Source organism: Antechinus flavipes, chromosome 1 (genome assembly GCF_016432865.1).
Source record: "Antechinus flavipes isolate AdamAnt ecotype Samford, QLD, Australia chromosome 1, AdamAnt_v2, whole genome shotgun sequence".
NCBI classification, from domain to species: domain Eukaryota; kingdom Metazoa; phylum Chordata; class Mammalia; order Dasyuromorphia; family Dasyuridae; genus Antechinus; species Antechinus flavipes.
This window is the reverse complement of record NC_067398.1, coordinates 158951777-158970543: the sequence shown is the minus strand read 5'-3', so window position 1 is coordinate 158970543 and position 18767 is coordinate 158951777. Positions and strand designations below refer to the sequence as shown.

General features: G+C 34.9%; 1 protein-coding gene across 1 annotated transcript in view; it reads left to right on the top strand.

Moving 5' to 3' along the window:
* The window catches only part of SV2C (synaptic vesicle glycoprotein 2C), a 272898-nt gene that overhangs the window by 238301 nt on the left and 15830 nt on the right, over positions 1–18767 (top strand). The window lies entirely within an intron of this gene.

Below are 18767 nucleotides of genomic sequence, written 5' to 3'. Positions count from 1 at the left end.
ATTGATTTAAAGAAAAGGAAGCCATTTTCTTGTATTGTTAGGCATGTGTGAAAACAAGTCCTTTTTTGTTTTCTCTCAGTCTCAAATGACTCTTCCCTTTTCTCCCCATGGAGATTCACTCTGCTTTTGGGTGGAGTCAACACTGTTCTTGGTGCTTTGATTGGGAGTGTGGGAGGGAGGAGGGATTTTTCCAGGATTTCAGTTAAAATGTTTTCACTCCTGAGCAGGAAGATTCCTCTACTTCACTATCCTGACAGTTCTCTTCTGCTTTTCAAGTGTTTCTTTTCTTTTACCCTTCTTACTTCTAGTTCTCTCTATTCCATCTGGTTACAGTCTTAATTTCTTTTTTTTTTTCATTTTCTTTTATGAAAATGAGCATAATGATCATGATCAAAGTCATTTTAGTTTATGAAACAAAAAAAGATTGTCTCTGAAAACTATAACTTCTGTCACATGAATTTTACCACTACCAAAATAATCATCCTAAAATACTACTTTCTTCATGACTTTAGCCTTCTTAAAATCTTCTACAATCCTACAATACCAACAGAATAAAATCCAAATATCTTAGTTTGCTATTTATCTTAGTGACTAGGGAATCTCCCAGAACGAATAGAATGGAATGGAATGAGAAGGTAGGAAAATTAATGTAGTTCAGTGGAAAGACAAACAAAAGATCTGAATTCAGATGCTACCTCTGAAATCACTACTTATCCATTCTTGGAGAATGGAATTTACATTAACAAAGACTTATTAGCTCATCATTATTGAATATTTTAGCCCAGGACTGGAAAATGGAAGCTTTCCAGAAATGTAATGAAGTAGTCCTCACTAATGATGCAATTAAAGTCACCTTCCAGTTTGCTGGTGGGAATTGGCACTCATTAGAACCTAATAAAGTCAATGCATTCTATTTTTGCTACCAGGCCTAGTTTGTCCTTATAGCTTATTGCTGGAATCAGCCCAGTGCCCGTTATTCCTCTCTAGAGATCCTAGCTCAGGGAATGAACATTCAAACCTTCTGAGTTGCAAATCAAAACAAAAAGTTGGTGAGTTTAGGCCTGGGGTCCAACAAAATTTCAAATCTAGTGCCTGTGAGTCCTTCATTGGTACTTTGGAAGGAACCATCTTGGACTCTTTTGTTTTAACAATAAGGCCTTAAAGGACATAAGGCTAATGTAAAATTTGAAAAATAATAAGGGACTTAGGTCTGTACTGAAGCAGTCCCATTCAGTAATAATTACTTCTATCCACCAGTTGTTGTTGAGTCATTCCATCATGTCTGACTCCATGACCTTATTTGGTATTTCCTTGGCAAAGATACTGGATTGGTTTGCCATTTCCAGCTCATTTTACAGATGAAAAAACTGAGACAAACAGGGTTAGGTGACTTACCCAGGATCACACAGCTAGTAAGAATTTGAGACCGGATTTAAACTCAGAAAATTAGTCTTCTTGACTCTAGGATTGCTACTCTTCCATTATATCATACATCTGTCATTTAAGTATAAGCATTAGAAGCAGGATTTAAATCCAGAACCCTTGACTCCAGAACCCTTGAAGAAGTATTAAGCTAATACTACTTTCTACTGTATCATGCAGCCTCTTAAAGTAATTGAATGCTTTTAGACATTTGCTCAAGGTCATACAAAAAACTAAGTGTCAAAGGCAGAATTTTGATTCAGGTCCTATAGAGCCAATGAATCCATGATGATTCCTCCTATTATACCATGCAACTTGAGGGATTATTAGATGTCATGAGTTAATACATACAATCAGTGAGAGGGGGGAGAGAAGGAAGAGGTATTCATTTCAAACCTTCAGATGCAGATATTTAGAAGATCCAGGATGTCTATTTGGGTGAAAATCAGCTTTGGGAATAGGGATGAGGATGATTTGGAATTTTAGGTATTATATAGAAATAGGAGATACCTATTTCTGTCTAGCTGGTGAAACTGAGGCACAGTACACCCACATACTGATTTTCTTTTATTCCAACATTTGTGATGACAGGTACAGCATTTGTGTCTGGCACATAGTAAGTGCTTTAAAAATGTTTATTGATTGTTTGGTTTAGTCTCTAGGAATTACCTTTATGGAAAAAGAATGCAGAAAGGGGTAGAGAGATGATTGAATATATCCAGAGTTTAGTGAGTGAATAATCTTTGAAATGTATGTGTCCCTCATACTTGAAATAACACTCCTTCCTCACCTCTACCTCTTAGAATACTCAGTTTCTTTCAAAACTCAGCTCAACCATCACTACTCATAATAATTATTTATTGATACCTACTATGTGCAGGTATTGTGCTGAAGCACTAGGATTTATAAAGACAGATAAAATCAATCCTTCCCCTCAAAGAGTTTACAATCTAATGAGAGAGGCAACATGCAAAGAACTGTGTACAAACAAGATATACAGAACAAACTGTGCATAATCTCAGAAGAAAGACATTAAAGGGACCAGGAAAGGTGGAATTTTAGCTGTTTTTTTTTAAGTAATAAGTTTTTATTTTCAAAATACATGCAAAAATAGTTTTCAAAATTTACCCTTGCAAAACCTTGTGTTCCAAATTTTTCTCCCTCTCTTCTCCCACCCCCTCTCATAGATACCAAATAATCCAATATATAGTAAACATGTGCGATTCTTCTATACATATTTTCCCATTTATCACAATGCACAAGAAAAATCAGATCAAAAGGGGAAAAAAGTGAGAAAAAGGCAAGCAAACAACAACAACAAAGGTAAAAATGCTATGTTGTGATCCACTTTCAATCCCTATAGTCCTCTTTCTGGATGCAGATAACTCTCTACATCACAAATCTATTGGAATTGGCCTAAATCACCTCACTGTTGAAAAGTGTCAATTCCATCAGAGTTAATCTTGTTATTTCTGTGTATAATATCCTCCTGGTTCTATTCACTTCACATAGCATCAATTCATATAAGTCTCTCTCTGAAATCATCCTGCTGATCATTTCGTATAGAACAATAATATATTCCATAGCATTCACATAACCTTATTCAGCCAAAATCCAATTGATGGGCAACCATTCAGTTTCCAGTACTTGCCACTACAAAAAGGCTAGCTGAGTTTAAGAAAGCCTATGAAGCCAGGAGGTGGAAATGGGGCAGAGGAGGAGAATTCTAGGCATGAGGGACAGCCATGATGGAAAATTCTTAGAGGTGAGAGATGGAGTATCTTGTGTTAAAGGGTCCTCGAGTATGTAGAGGAAAGACTGGAAAAGTGGGAAGAGTCAGGTTATGGATAGCTTTAAAAACCAAATTGTGGGTTTTATATTTGATTCTTGAGGTGGAAGAAAGCCACTGGAATTTAATTTAGAAAAATCACTTTTATAGATGAGTGAGCAACTTTTTTACATAAAGCTAAAAGGAGATGATTTCTTCCTCCAAACATCCATCACTTAAGTGAGTTTCCAACTGGCTTTGTCTTGTTCCTTACTTTCATCTCAAAAACAAACTTATGGTGTCCTGGGGTCTCTGTCACACATATAACCTATTTCAATTAAGAGTATATTTTGTGCTTTTTGCCTGGAGTGCAAAAACCAATAGTTCTAGAGCTGCTGAAAAAAAAATACCAAAATGAATTCAATTCATTATGTCCTATGGATGTCTCTAAAAGGAGGCATTAATGCTATGATATACCATTATTCTGACTATGTAATATTACACTAACCAGAGGCAAGCAATTTGATTCTAAACTCAACTAACTGAAAGCTAAGCCATGTGACTCTGAACTAGCCACTCCATTTACAAAATAGTAATAACAAAACCTATATCATCAGAATATTATAAAGAAAAATAAGAATAATATGGGCTCTTTGAAAGGAACATGCTATGTGGATTTAAGATTTTCTTGTTATTATCAAGAATCTAATCACAGAAGGTGAAAATGCCATAGATCACCCATTTTCTCCATTTATATTTGTAGTACATGATTCTATTCTCTTTACTCCCTCCTACATTTATCCTTTTGCTTTTATTCAGTTGAAATCAATTGATGATTATTGAGTATCTATCATTTTCAAGCCACTTATATAAGGATCATGATTTTCCAAAAGATTAAATATTTAGTGTTTCTATGTGAACTAGGGAAAACAGTCCTTTCTTACTGAGTTCAAAGTTGTATAGTGGAGAGAGCTCTGGCTGCTGTGTGTATTTTCTAGACATACCTCCTCAGAGGACCTGGGTTGAAATCCTGACTTTGTCATTTACATATGTGACTTTGGACATGTCACAACCTTTCTGCGTTTCTTCATCTGTAAAATGGATTATATGATCTCTAAGGTTCCTTCCAGATTTAAATCTAGAATCCTCTCACATTTTCTCTTTCCTTTACTTCTCATGAACCTCTATGCATTGTCCTAAACATAAAAGAGACAATGTAAGCCTCCCCCAATATTGCATTCTTGAGATGATAGCAATATAAAACATAGGTAATTCTTTATTTCATTTGCCATGTGCTCATTTGACCCAAATTTAGGAAGAACTATATTCCCACTAAGAAGTTTACACACACACACACACATACACACACACACACCCCTTCAGAAAAGGCCGTATCTTTCTACATGCCATTTTCTTCTCTAGGATCTATATCTGAAACAGTCTCCTGCCTCTCCTTTTGTGGCAGAAGAGTCCAAGAGTTACCACTCTGCTTTTCCCAAATAAAATTTAGTAGAAAAAGTATTGACTGGGCTACACTGCTCCATAGGCTGACTGTGAGATTCAGGATAAATGGCTAACCTTTTTTTAAAATATTTTATCTTTTCCCAATTATATATAAAGACAATTTCAATGTTCATTTTATTTTAATTTTTCAGTTCCAAATTTTTTAACTTCACCCCAAAATAATAAGCAATTTGATATTTGACATAGATTACATACATACATACATATATATATATATATATGAAGTTGTGTAAAATATATTTCCCTATTAGTCATGTTGTGAAAGAAGAAACAGGCCAAAAGAAAAAAAAAAAGACATGAAAAAAATAAAGTAAGTAGAATAATAGCATGCTTCAATTTGCATTCAGATTAATATTTTACTTAACTTTTTTAAGCCTTTGTTTTTCATCTGGAAAATGGGGGTTTGGGATTAGAGGTTTGCAAAGTACTTTTCCAGCTTAAATGCTTTGTCAACGGGTAGAAATATTTGCTGAAATCCATTTAAGAAATACAGGCATTCATTACTAGGTCTGTATCCCAAGGAAATCATAACAGAGGGAAAAGGACCCACATGTGCAAAAATGTTTGTAGCAGCTTTTTTTGTGGTAGCAAAGAATTGGAAAAGGAGTGGGCACCCATCAATTGGGGAATGGCTGAACACTTTGTGGCATATGAAGGTAATGGAATAATATTGTTCTATAAAAAATGATAAAAAGGCTTGGACAGATTTACATAAACTGATGCTGAGTGAAACAAGCAGAACCAGGAATACATTGTACTCAATAACAGAAAGAAAGTGTGATGATCAATTATGAAAGGCTTGGCTCTTCTCAATTGTTCAGTGATCCAAAGGAATCCCAATAGACTTTGGACAGCAAATGCCATCTGCAGCCAGAGAAAGAACTAAGGAGACAATGTAGATCAACACATGCTATGTTCACTTCTTTTTTCTGTTTTTTTCTCTCTCCCATGTTTTTTCCCATTTGCTCCGATTTTTCTCTCCCAACATAATTCATAAAATAATGTGTATTAAAAACAAATAAACTAAAAATAAAAAGAAGTACAGGCATTTCACTATCCTATGTAGGAACTGATATAGGGATGTCAAATGTTTACTTTTCTTGGGATTTCACGAATTATTTTTGGTTTATTCATTTACAGGAAATTCAGTACTATATTTCTTTATTAAAATGTGGCTCTAAATTCTTCAGATTTGGGTTATTAAGGGACAAATTAATGCTCCCTAAAACTCTCTAATGATTACATCTTTGATCCAGGTGTTTGCTGGTTGTTGATAGAAGCTTTCTAAAGGAAGACTTCTATCTTTAGAAAGTCTTTCCTCCATGGAGGAAATTTTTTTTATATAGTGGGAAAAGTCTGGAGCTTTAAAGTTTCCTCAGAGGATTTAAGAGCAATGAAATACTTTCTGACCATTGAATTCTAACTTATTTGCTTGTATTTAAAGAATATATCTGTGCATGGAATGTTTTGTAATTCACTTCAGCATGGCATGGAACAGAACTGCAAATATGATGTAAATCATTACAAACTTATTATCTCCAAAATTGGTCAGAAGTTCTGTTTTCTATAATTGACCATTACAATTTCTATGTAATTGCTATAGTTTGCTTGGTTAATACTGTCAACACTATAGGCTGGAAAGATCATTGATCTTAGATGAAGGAGGCTGGGGTTTAAATCCAAGTTCTGCACTGTTAAGAAAAAATACATATTAATACTATATACTTCAATTTAAGCACTTCTATCAAAAAACAATTTAAGTTGATCTTATTCTATATCCAAGCCATTTCTAGCTTAGAGAGAGAGATATCTTTAAAATGGCATGGTTCTACCATATTTTAGGGTAACTCCTAAAGACAATCGTCCCTCAAGACAATTTGAATTAACATTTGCAGGAAGCTTGAACAAGGGGAAAAAAATTATTAAAATACAATTTGGGATTAACATTCCAGAGCAATAATTACTAATAGATATCTTCCTTTCTACTCCTCCAAAGAAGGCAAAGGTCTTCCTTTCTGAATAGCTAAGAATAGGTCATAAATCAGTTATCTCAGGAGATGGAGAAGGAAGAGATCCCAATAACAACAACAGCTGGTGTGTTTGTATGTGTGTGTGTGTGGACATATATATGTGCATATATGTTTATAGTGTGTATGTACATGTATGCATATATGTATACATATACATATATTTGCATATATGTATATATCACATTATATTAGATTCTTTGGGGTTTACAAAATTCTTAGAAAATTCTTCTTTTTATCCTCTCAACAATTCTGTGAAGCAGGTATTATCCCCATTTTACAGTTGAGAAAATTGAGGCAAATAGAAATTAATTGACTTGTCCGGGGTCATACAATTAGTGAATTTATGTGGTAGTATTTGAACTTAGGTGTTCCTGGTTCCACATCCAGAGCCTATCCATTGTGAAACATTATCTAGTTTCAAATACCTCTTTGTTAAACTTTATTTTATACCCTTAATCCATTTTCTTAGGAAAGAAGCAAGTCTAAAAAGGGTTTTTAGACCAGAGAATTGTTTTATCAATATTTCTAGTTGCCCTACCAAAAGGCTTTTTAAAATATGCTTAGCCACTGAGTAATTTGGAACAAGTCACTTTAGTTCTTTGAGCTTCAATTTTCTCATGTGGAAGATGAAGATAATATTATCAGTATAGAAAGCAAGATGAGGCACTATGGGACAAAGGGAAGAAAAAAGAAAGGTAGATTCATATATGTTTCTAGCATATCTAGCAGCTCTTTGTATAGAATCAAAGAACTGGAAACTATAGGAATGCTTTTCAATTGGGGGATGGCTGAACAAGAATCACATTGTAATGGATGGAATCTGAAAGGACTGAGGAAACAAAAGTTTGAACTTTAAAGCATATCAATTTATTAAACGATGCGTGCCAACTGCAAAGCAAATCAGTACCAGGTCTCCTCAGCTTGACAATGGATCCCGAAAACAGGGAGAGATAGATAAGCAGGATACAAAACAGAATGTATAATTTGGTAATCTGATTTCTAATTAGAAGAAGGATTAGGGGCTTTCCAAATCAGGACAGGGAGAACAAACAGGTTCAATTTTTCTGAAATAAGAAAAATAGATGTCCCACTCCTCTTAAGTGTCTATATTTAATCAAAGGAATATGGAAACAATAACTGCCTGACTAGTAGAGCTAGTTTTTCAGGTAAGACATATCGGTTGTTTTAAATGTTTAATTGTGAGAAAACTCTTTGCATCAATCTTTGGATCTGATTGTGTTTTTGGTCAGCATTACTTAGGTTCTAGTTAAGAGTCTCTAAGCAATACGTAGAAGTGGTCCAGCTTCCCAACCATACAAGGGTAGATTCAAATAATGCAATAAAGTTTTGTCACAACACCCATAACTGAATAAAGTTTTCTCATAAAGCAGAAATTGAATTAGGCCCATAACTGAATAGAAAAGAAACTGAACTACCTCCAGAATTGAGTCACAAGATGTCAGTGTGGTTCACTCAATTTCCACAATTCCCTCAATTCTCCTTTTCTTTTTTTTTTTTTTTTTTTTTTTGGTTTGTTTGTTTGTTTTGTCCCTGAGAGAAGAGATAGCCAATTCCCCATGAATAACTTATTTTTAAGCCATATATCTGAAATATTTTTCATATATTCATAATCAATATTATGTAAATTAAGCAACAGATCAAACTACTTAGAAAGCTTACAACAGACTAATTTTAAAAGAAGAGAATTACATGTGATGGAGGTAACCAAGAAAATGCAACAAACATAAACAAGACAAAATAAACACTCAATATAATGATAATCATCAATATTAAATAATATTAAGTCTTCTTCTAGTTTGGTAACCCACAGCCAACGTTCATTTAATCATCACATTTTGTTGGAATCCCAAATGTCTCCCGTCTGGTCCTATCCTCTATTGAACATTCTGTCATAAATCTTATCCTCAAGGTATCTTTGAAAGGGGCCCAGCTTCTCTGGGTTCTTAATCATTTGTAGTTATTCCCAGATAATTCTGCTTAAATCTCAGAGTAATAAGAATTAATATAATTTAGGGCAACCTCTTAAATTTGGTTCTCCAAACCTGAAACTTCAAATTATTCTATTTTTTTGCATACTGCTTGTTGTTTCTATCTTTACTGAAATCCTGTACCTAAAATAAATAAATAAACCTGTACCTGATATAAGAATTAAAAAAAAAAGAATGAGAAAATAATTTTGCTTTTATTTTATAATTACTAATACAATTTTATATGTAAACTCCTTAATCTAATTTTGAGAACTTATTATTCTCATACATACTCAAGGTTCAAATTTCCCTGCTAGATAAATTTGGAAGTAATCATATACATGTGTATATAGTTCTCAGAGAAAGTATCCTGTTGTTTTCTCAAAGTTTATATTCTATTTAATTAGAAAACTTTTATATTATATCTTTATATAGTCACTTTGTTTAATTCCCCCATTAGGAGAATATTATCCCCATACTACAATTTGACCATAAAATTTTTTCAAGCTTGCATCCTATTAGAGTAACTCAGATGTTCCAGTATCAATTTATTAATTAGTTGATTTAGTATTATACTTATAAAACTTATTCACTGCCCTGAATATATAGTTTGCTATGAAAGAAAAAGGAGGGACATAGTTATTACAGTGTCAAGACTCATCCCCTAAAGGACACAGATTGTTCTGATATATATTATAACAGGGGGAAAAACAATCTTAGCTCTGTTTGATTATAGATATGAATCATATCTGACAGTCAATTATATATTAAAGCTCCAGAGAGTATCAAAGGTTCAGGATTAACAAGAAGAGGAAATTTCCTGTTCAAAAAGGAAATAGATCTTTTTGACTCAGTTTCTCCATAGTACTATCTAGAATTATGGCTTTCTATTGTGTTAAATAGAAATAGTTAATTTCTATTGTGTTAAACTTAAGCCTTTCAAAGTTGTTCTGTTATTACGTATAAATTGTTCTTTTGATTCTGTTCACTTTACATCAAAGGCTTCTCTGAAACTGCAAAATTGTTTCTTATTTTATAATAATAAGTAAGTATTATTAAGCACCTACCATGTGCTAGGCATTATGCTAAGCATTGAAAATACAAACAAAGGCAAAAAACAATTCCTGCTTTCAAACAACTTACAAACTATTAGAAGAGACAACATGAAAATAATTATGTACATACAAGAGATAAACAGGGTAATTGATAAGTGCTCAATTACATTTATATAACATAATTTGCTCAAATTCCCCAAATAATGAGCACCCTCTTAGTTTCAGTTCTTTGCCATCACAAACAGAACTATTATAAATATTTTTACATATGTGCTTTTTCTTTCCTTTTTCTTTTATCTTGTTGTGATATAAACTTCATAATAGTATTGCTGGATCAAAGAATATTCAGTTTATTAACTGTTGGGGGCAAGCTATCGAAAGCCAAATGAAAAATGCTCAAAATCATGAATAATTTGAGAAACATAAATTAGAGCAACTTTGAGATTCTCTCTCATACTAGTCAGACTGAGAAAGTTGACCAAAAAAGGAAAATGACAAATGTTAGCGGAACTTCAAAAAAACAGATACATAAATGTTTTGTTGTCAGAATTGTGAATTAGTCCAACAATTCTGGAAAACAATTTGGAACAACTAATCTTTCTAATGTCTCTGATAATGTCACTTGCCATTCAAAAACTTTCAGTAATTCCTGCCATTATCCACAGAAAAAACTCTAAATATCTTGACTTAAAGGTCAAAGTTTTTATGACCATTTTGTCTATAACCTACTTTTTCAAACTTACCTCCCTTCTTATACTTTTTCAGCCTCATCAATTTTCAACCTTATCTCCATTCTTATACTCTGAGCTTCCTTTACTTTGAACTCTACCTATGCTAAAAGTTTCTGCATCTATATCTTTGCTAAGATTAGGATATCTTTCCATCCTTCTCCAAAAGTTATCCAGTGAAGCCTTAGCAATCCTTCAAGAGCCAGCTCAAATGCCATTACCTCCATTTTCTAGTTCCCTCAATTGTTTCTCCCTCCATGAACTTTCAAATCACATGCACTTTTCCTAGTCTTTTGGGGGGGATAATTTTAGTAATTTTTGCATATGTCATCTTCTCTATTAGGTTGGTTGGTTAAAAAACAATTATTTTTATCTTTGTATCATAGCACCTGTCACAATTCATTGCACACAGTAGATGTTTGGTCAATATTTGCCAATTAAATAATATCTGATTATCTCTTCCACATTGTAAGAGTTAGGGGCACAGTGCTCCCATAATCTCAAGATCCCAGCAAAATACATGTAAAGTTTTTTAGCCCTCCCTTCATAATAGAGAAGAAATTGTGCACATAAATGTAATTAAGAGATAAAAAATGTTAATATTATGTAATACCATACATAAATTGTATGCATTTCTGAGTTTCTAAACTTTTTCTGTCTGTTTCTCTGCCTGTAGTATCATCTGCACCTTCTGCAAAACTCCCCAGAAATTTCGATTTAATTTTTTATGCTACATCGAAACTATATATATTGAAACCACGATGGAACAAGTTGTAATTTGGAAGGGATGACTGTACATATTTCTTAGCCTGACATCCAAGGCCCTCACAATCTGGCTGCAATCTGCTTTATAGCCTAATTTCATGCTGTCCTATATTACAGACAACTGGACTATTCACCATCCCCAGTTCTGATTTTAGCATCTCTTTTCTGGTCACACTCTCTCTCACACCTGGAGTAAATTCAAGCCAAATCCACATCATTTATTTATTAAGCACTTTCTAAGAGTCAGGAAGTATGTTAAGTACTTGATATACAGAAAAAGGCAAAAATAGTCCCTGCCCTCAAAAAGGTCACAGCCTAATATATAAAGTTAATAATAAATTGTTATTTATTAATAAGTTGTTAATGAGTTAATAATAGTTGTACAAACAAGATATAGATAGGACAAATTGAAATAAATCAATAGAGGAAAGACACTAGACTTAAAGGAGTTAAGGAAAGGCTTCTTTCAGAAGGTAGAATTTTAGCTGAGGCTTGAAGGAATCTAGGACATAGAGACAAGGAAGGAGAACATTCCAGATGTGGGGGCAGCAAGTGAAAATGTGCAGAGTCATAAAAAAAAGATATGAGAACATATATCCACTCCTCAGCCCTTTGCAGAGGTAGGAGGTTCACTGGTATTACACATGATATATATTTCAGATTTTTTTTCCTATTCATTGATCAATTATACTGATTTTTTATCTCCTTTTTTTTCCTCTTAAATACTATTTGTTATGTAGAACAGCTCTCTGACAGGGAGAGAGAGGCATACTGGGAAAACAATGATGATATAAAAACTGGTAAAAATATACTTAAGGAAAAAACCCATAGTATCAAGGAAATGGAGTATCTTATACCAGGAACAGCAAGAAGATCATTATCACTGAATGGTAGCTAGTGTATAAAAGAAGATTAGAAAGATAGGAAGATAATGGATTATAAAAAGCTTTAAAATGGAGAATTTTTGTATCTGACTTTGAAAGTATAATAATGAGTTAACTGGAGTTTATTGGATAGAGGAATGACATGATCAGATGTGCATTTTAGGAAGATCATTTTGATAGCTGAGTGGAATGGACTGGAATGAGGAAAGACAAGACAGGGGACACCATCCAGAATGCTGCAATGGGAGCATGTATGCTCTTCCCTTCAATTTTTGACTGTTGAAATTCCTCCCTTCTTTCAAGTTCCAAAACATCTTTCATGGTGTCTGACATGATTTCCCCCCCTCATCCCCAATGGAAATCATTTTTCACTCCTATGAACTCTCATTGAATGTTTTTTGGATTTCTCCTTTATTAAATTACACTTCCCATATATATATGTGTGTGTGTGTGTGTGTGTGTGTGTGTGTGTGTACATGTTATTTCACTAAAGGATGGTCTTATTTTATCAGTAGAGTCAGGGTTCAATACATCTTTTATATTGACTTTAACACCAATTATTGGTGTATATTAAGTCAAGACCTATGAACCACTTTGTAATAGATGTGTAAGATTGTCTTAAACATAAACAATTACACACTAATTGGGGAAGAATAAACTAAACCATAAGGTCTCCCTTTAGGTTCAAGGATGTTTGACAGAAGTTCTGAAAAGGAGGGAGGTCTTAGTAGATCTTGCCCTGGGAAAGATTTCAAGTAAGACTGAAGAGAACATCAATGTAGTTGCGATTATGTACTTTGACTATTAGAATGAAGAGAGAAGTTCTGTTTGAGAGGCATCATATAGAAACACATCAAAAATTGGGCTGTTTAGTGATAGCTTCCAGAAGGTCCAACATACAAGCAGGAAAGAAATTTGCATTTTCTCTATTCAGCCACATTCTGCCATCTTGCCCATTCACTAAGTAAGGATCAATAGAATATAATTTTTCTGATTACTGTACTTCCCTCATGGAAGGTAAATACATAAACAATTTCTAGTGAAATTATAATAAAAAGATGGGTGGACATTTATATAAAGCATTATTCTTTATCTGAGCACAAGATCTAGAATCAGAGAACTTTGGTTCATATCCTATTTTTAATGCTGACTCTCTGTGATCCTGGATAGGTCACTCAAACTTGTTGGATTTCAGTTTCCTCATCAGTAAGATGAAGGGATTTAGGTTCAATAGACATAGAGTTCCATTCCAGTTCTATATCTGTGCTCTTTCGACCTCACAACAACCCTCTTTATTCTTCCATAAAACCTCTCCCAGAGCAAGAAAATCTGCCCATATCTTTTTCCTTCTCAGGACTTCTGTCAAACATCCTTGAATTTATAAGAACACTTTATGGCTTAGTTCATTATTTCCCAATTAGTGTGCAACTGGATCATATTTATGTTTAAAACTGTCCTACTTATCTGTTACAAAGGTAGTATAAAACTTATTTCTGTTTTATAGATAAGGAATTGGTTAAATTTTTGTTGTTGTTGTTGTGACAGTTTTCAACATTTGTGACTCTTTGTGTTCCCATTTGGGGTTTTCTTGGCTTACATACAGAAGTGGTTTGCCATTTTCTTCTCCAGCTCATTTTACAGATGAGGAAACTGAGGCAGACGCAGTTAAATGCTTGCTTATAATCATACAGCTAGTAAGTGTCTGAGTTCAGATTTGAAGTCAGGAAAATGAATCTTCCTGACTCCAGACCTGGCACTCTACTACACCACCATAAGTTGGTTAAGTTTACCTGTCTAATGGGTAAGTGCCAGAGCTAGGACTCAAACCAAAGTTGACTCCAGATTCAGTGCTCTTTCCAAAACACAAGGTTGCTTCTTAATTGTCTCCATCCTTCCTGACTTGCTCCTCTAAGATGTCTTCCGACTGCCCAATTAAGAGGAGTTTTGTTTTGTTTTGAGCCCATGGAGCTCAAAGCTGTCATCAGAAGAATCTAGACTTTTTTCTTTCCCTGGCCGTGGTTTTGCCAATACCAATTTTGCCAAGTATCAATTTCCCAATAAGTGATTTTCTGCTGCCACCTTGTGGACATGAAGATTTTTCTCTCCAAGCACAAAACTTGTCATCCATCCAAAGCAATTTTTCCAAGTCCAATCAATTCACTGTGTTCTTTGTCCCTACCAATGGTCCCTCTTTTTTTGGAGTCCAGGACCTGAGTCCTCATACAAAATACCTCCTACTTTCTACCAGTGATGAGATCCAGACTCTCACTGTTGGTTTCTGACTATGGTCAGATTCTTTCTGTCCAATCAGGCAAGTCTCGTGAGTATTTATAAAGCCAGCTTTTGTGTTTTTCTTCTGGTCACTGACCTCCTTCCTCTCTTATTTTGAGGCTGCTGCTTGTTCTATGTTTGGTTTCAGACATGATCTCAGAAGAGGATTTGAATGTAATAATCTTGATCATTCACATCTGCTGTCTTCATCTAGTCCGAACCAAGCATCTGCTTTCAAAGAATTTAACTGGGATATTACTTCCCCCTCCCAATCCCATCCCTCTAGCATAGTATTAAACACCTGGGCAGAGTTAAACAATTAATTCCTTTCTCTAAGAGCTTTGAGGGATGTGTGTATGTGTGTTGGTGAAGGGTTTGATGTTGTTTTGGGGTGGTGAGGACTTTATCAGGAGGTCAATCAAATAGTATTTTGATGTTAATTGATATTGATACATTTTATTACTATAATGCATTCATTTCCAAATCTAGCTTTTCACTCTCTGCTAATCAACCCCCAGTCATGTAGTCCTTGCAACAAAATATCAAACGAAGAAGGAAAAAAAAGCAGTTTGTCAAAATTGACCAAAATGTTGATCATGTCTGATAGTACATACAATATTTTACACCTATAATCCAGAAGAAATTTTTTTTAAATTTTTATTTAATAATTACTTTATATTGACACTCGTTTCTGTTCTGATTTTTTTTTCCCCTCCCTCCCTCCACCCCTTCCCCTAGATGGCAAGCAGTCCTTTATATGTTGGATATGTTGCAGTATATCCTAGATACAATATATGTTTGCAGAACCGAACAGTTCTCTTGTTGCACAGGGAGAATTGGATTCAGAAGGTATAAATAACCCGGAAGAAAAACAAAAATGCAGATAGTTCACATTCGTTTCCCAGTGTTCTTTCTTTGGGTGTAGCTGCTTTTGTCCGTCATTTATCAATTGAAACTCAGGTCTCTTTGTCAAAGAAATCCACTTCCATCAAAATATGTCCTCATACAATATCGTTGTCGAAGTGTATAATGATCTCCTGGTTCTGCTCATTTCACTTAGCATCAGTTCATGTAAGTCTCGCCAGTCCTCTCTGTATTCATCCTGCTGGTCATTTCTTACAGAACAATAATATTCCATAACATTCATATACCACAATTTACCCAGCCATTCTCCAATTGATGGGCATCCATTCATTCAGAAGAAATTTTTTAAGATGACATAGTTCTTTTCTTGCTCTTGCAATTCAGTGTGATGGGGTGATAGTGGGGACACTAAATTAGGGGACAGGAGACATCTAAATCTGCTAAGTAGCCCTGTGACCTTAAGGAAATCACCCAGTCTTTTTCAATTCTAAGTCAACATCATAAATCTGTGTAGCCTTGACTCTGTTTGTTTTCCTTAACAAGAAGGGTAATGCAGTGGAAAGAACACTGAATCCTGGCTCAACTGCTTGTGACATGTGGAACTTCAGAACAGTCATTTAAGCTTTCTGGAAAGGAAGGGAATAAACATTTAAATAGTACCTATGAAGTGCTAGGCATTGTTATAAATATAATCTTATTTGATCCTCACAATAATTCTGTAAGGTGCTGTAATCCCCATTTTACAGATGAGAAAATTGAGGCAAACAGGTTAAGTTACTTGCCAAGCATATATAGCTAATAAGTGTCTGAGGCCAGATTTGACTCGGGTCTTCCTGACTCCAGACCCACTGCTCTATCTACCACATTGTCTTTGAGCCTCAATCCCCTCATAAAATAAGAGACCTTTGGGTCTTGTGCAATTCTAAATCTATGATCTTATGATAATTTCTTGTTGCACTGAGATGAGGATTAAATTTGGAATTAAGAGAATCTGAATTCAAATACTAAGAGAAATCATCTTTCATAGCATGTCAAGCATTATACAGGCCAGTAATGGAGATAATTTATGAAAATATGGTTTTTGAAGTCTCTTCCCATTATGTGTTAGGATAACCCTATTTGTAAATATAAGTGAATTCAGTGTGTTCAAGTTATGTGACTATGATAGTGCAAAGAGATTAGGGACCTTTTCCAGAGTCGCACAGCTAGTAGATATCAGGGGCAGGATTGAAACCCAGATGTCTCTCTGCTCCAAGTCAAACACTCTGTCTGTTAATACATGTTGCCTCTACTGTTAGATGAGAGTTGAGGGAGGAAGGTGAGGATATTTAAATTTCTGTCATTGAGGTCAGAAAATATTGTTTTTTGGGAATATGAAAACTGATTTGGACACACACACACACACACACACACACACACACACACAAATCAAGATGTCTGTCTCTGCTTTAGAAATATATGGAAATGTATTATGCATCTACCATGGAATTCTCCATGAAAAATGCCATTTTTGACATCTTAGGCAGTTGAGAAATTGGCCCAGAAAATTTCAGGACATCATGATGTTTCTAATAATGTCTTTTGTTTTCTAAATAAAGCATCTTCCCTGCCAGTTTTCTATCTTCTACTGTTTAGAGCCAGGATATATATGATATAGAAGGACTTGCCTTTTTTTTTTTTTCTTTTACCTAGGAGCAGATTTAAAGATAGAAAAAAAATTATATGTCTCTCACATGTAATAATCCCACGAATACATGCAGCCATGTCTGCCTGGGGCCAAGATCCCCTGCTGGTGGCTGGCATGCTATCAAGGGCTAAAGCTGTGGGCCAGGTGGTGGAGGAGTCTGGTTTGGCAGGAATCAAGCTCAAGCTATGGCTGTTGGCCTTGTATCTAATAGTGATTTGGTCAATGGGATCTTCTCAAGAAAAAGTTATAGATTTGAAAGGACAGATTATCTGGCCCTCCTTCTGTCAAAGAAAGAATATAATGGACAACAGCCAGGAAGCAGGTATTTAATAAACACTTACTATGGATCAATCATTACTTTAAAAAGATACAAATATAAGCAAAAAGAAAGAAAGTCCCTGACCTCAAGCAGTTTACATTCTAATGGATGAGAAACAACACAAAAATAAATGGAACTGAAAAGCTGGGAGGGGAGTATCCATGGGGAAATGATGATTAAGTCCAAAGAATGAAGAACGGCCAGTCTTGGACCCACCCAAAATGGAAACCCTAAGAAAAACTCACCAAAGAGAAAATGGGACTAGAGTGTTATGGGCAGTACTGCTGTCTTCCTTCCTATGCTGGGTGGGCATGACCAAGTCCTACTTTATTCTGGGGTTCAGAGGCTCACTATTTGCATATGATATTGGCATTGGATGTCTCATAGCTAATCTGCTGATCCATTGGCTTCTGAACCAGAACAGATTAGCTAACATTGCTGTATTTTGGCTAAGAGCCTCTCAGGTAAATTACCTGGGTCTCTGCACTGTGCCTGCACTTGGCTGCCTCCTCCCATACCCGATTGAAACAGACCTTTTCTGAATTCCTCCCTCTACACTAGAGGATACTCCATAGTAAGGAGACCCTAGATACTAATGAAAGTTTTGGAGGAAGAAGGCAGCTAAGACTTGGTAATAAAATTTAAAGAGTAAGAAGGGGAGTGAAGATTGACCTGGTCTGAGTCCTCTTTCCAAAAAAGAGACCCTGAAAAATACTCACTATTAGGAGAAGGGAGTCAGAGAGATGTTCTAGTGTAAGAAGGGATAGAGCTCCTGGAAAGTAGAAAATCCTGAGTAGAGAGAAATAGCTACAACCAAGTACACTCTTTAAACTATACAGAAAGTCTTTCTTGGCTTTGTGACAGCTGCTTCCTTACAACAGAGTCAAAGTCTGGCCTGCCTCCATCCCTCCACTCCCACCCCAGTAAATGTTGCCCTAACTAATCTCAAGCCTCTTTCCTTCAGAGGAATTTTGAGTGTTCTTACTGTCAAAGACCAGGATAACCAATATTTCAGCCTGTACTGAGAACTAAATAGATACTTTAGAGAATGCTAAGGGCTGGATTGTTAAAAAGCCATTTTTTCCCAACCCCTTGCTCAACATAGGATATAGAGAAAAATTCATCTTGTTTTTTAAACTCTCCAGAGAAGGCGGTTGCACAATTTCCTTAAAAAGCTATATTTTGATGCAACATGATTTTTGCCTTCAGGAATCTTTTTTTTTTTTTATAATTCATTTAAAGTCTATTTAGAATTCATTTTTTCTTCTTTTCTCACCATAGTAGAAATTTAGAATTGATGCTCATTGTCCTACACACACTTAAAAATCGACCAATTCCTTTAAAATTTCTTCTTTTCTAAATTTCCCTCATTTTAATATAAACTCCTAAAGGCACTTTACTGCCTTGCTTCCTTGTGTTTGTATTCTTAGCACTTAGCACAATGCCTGTCACATAATAAATG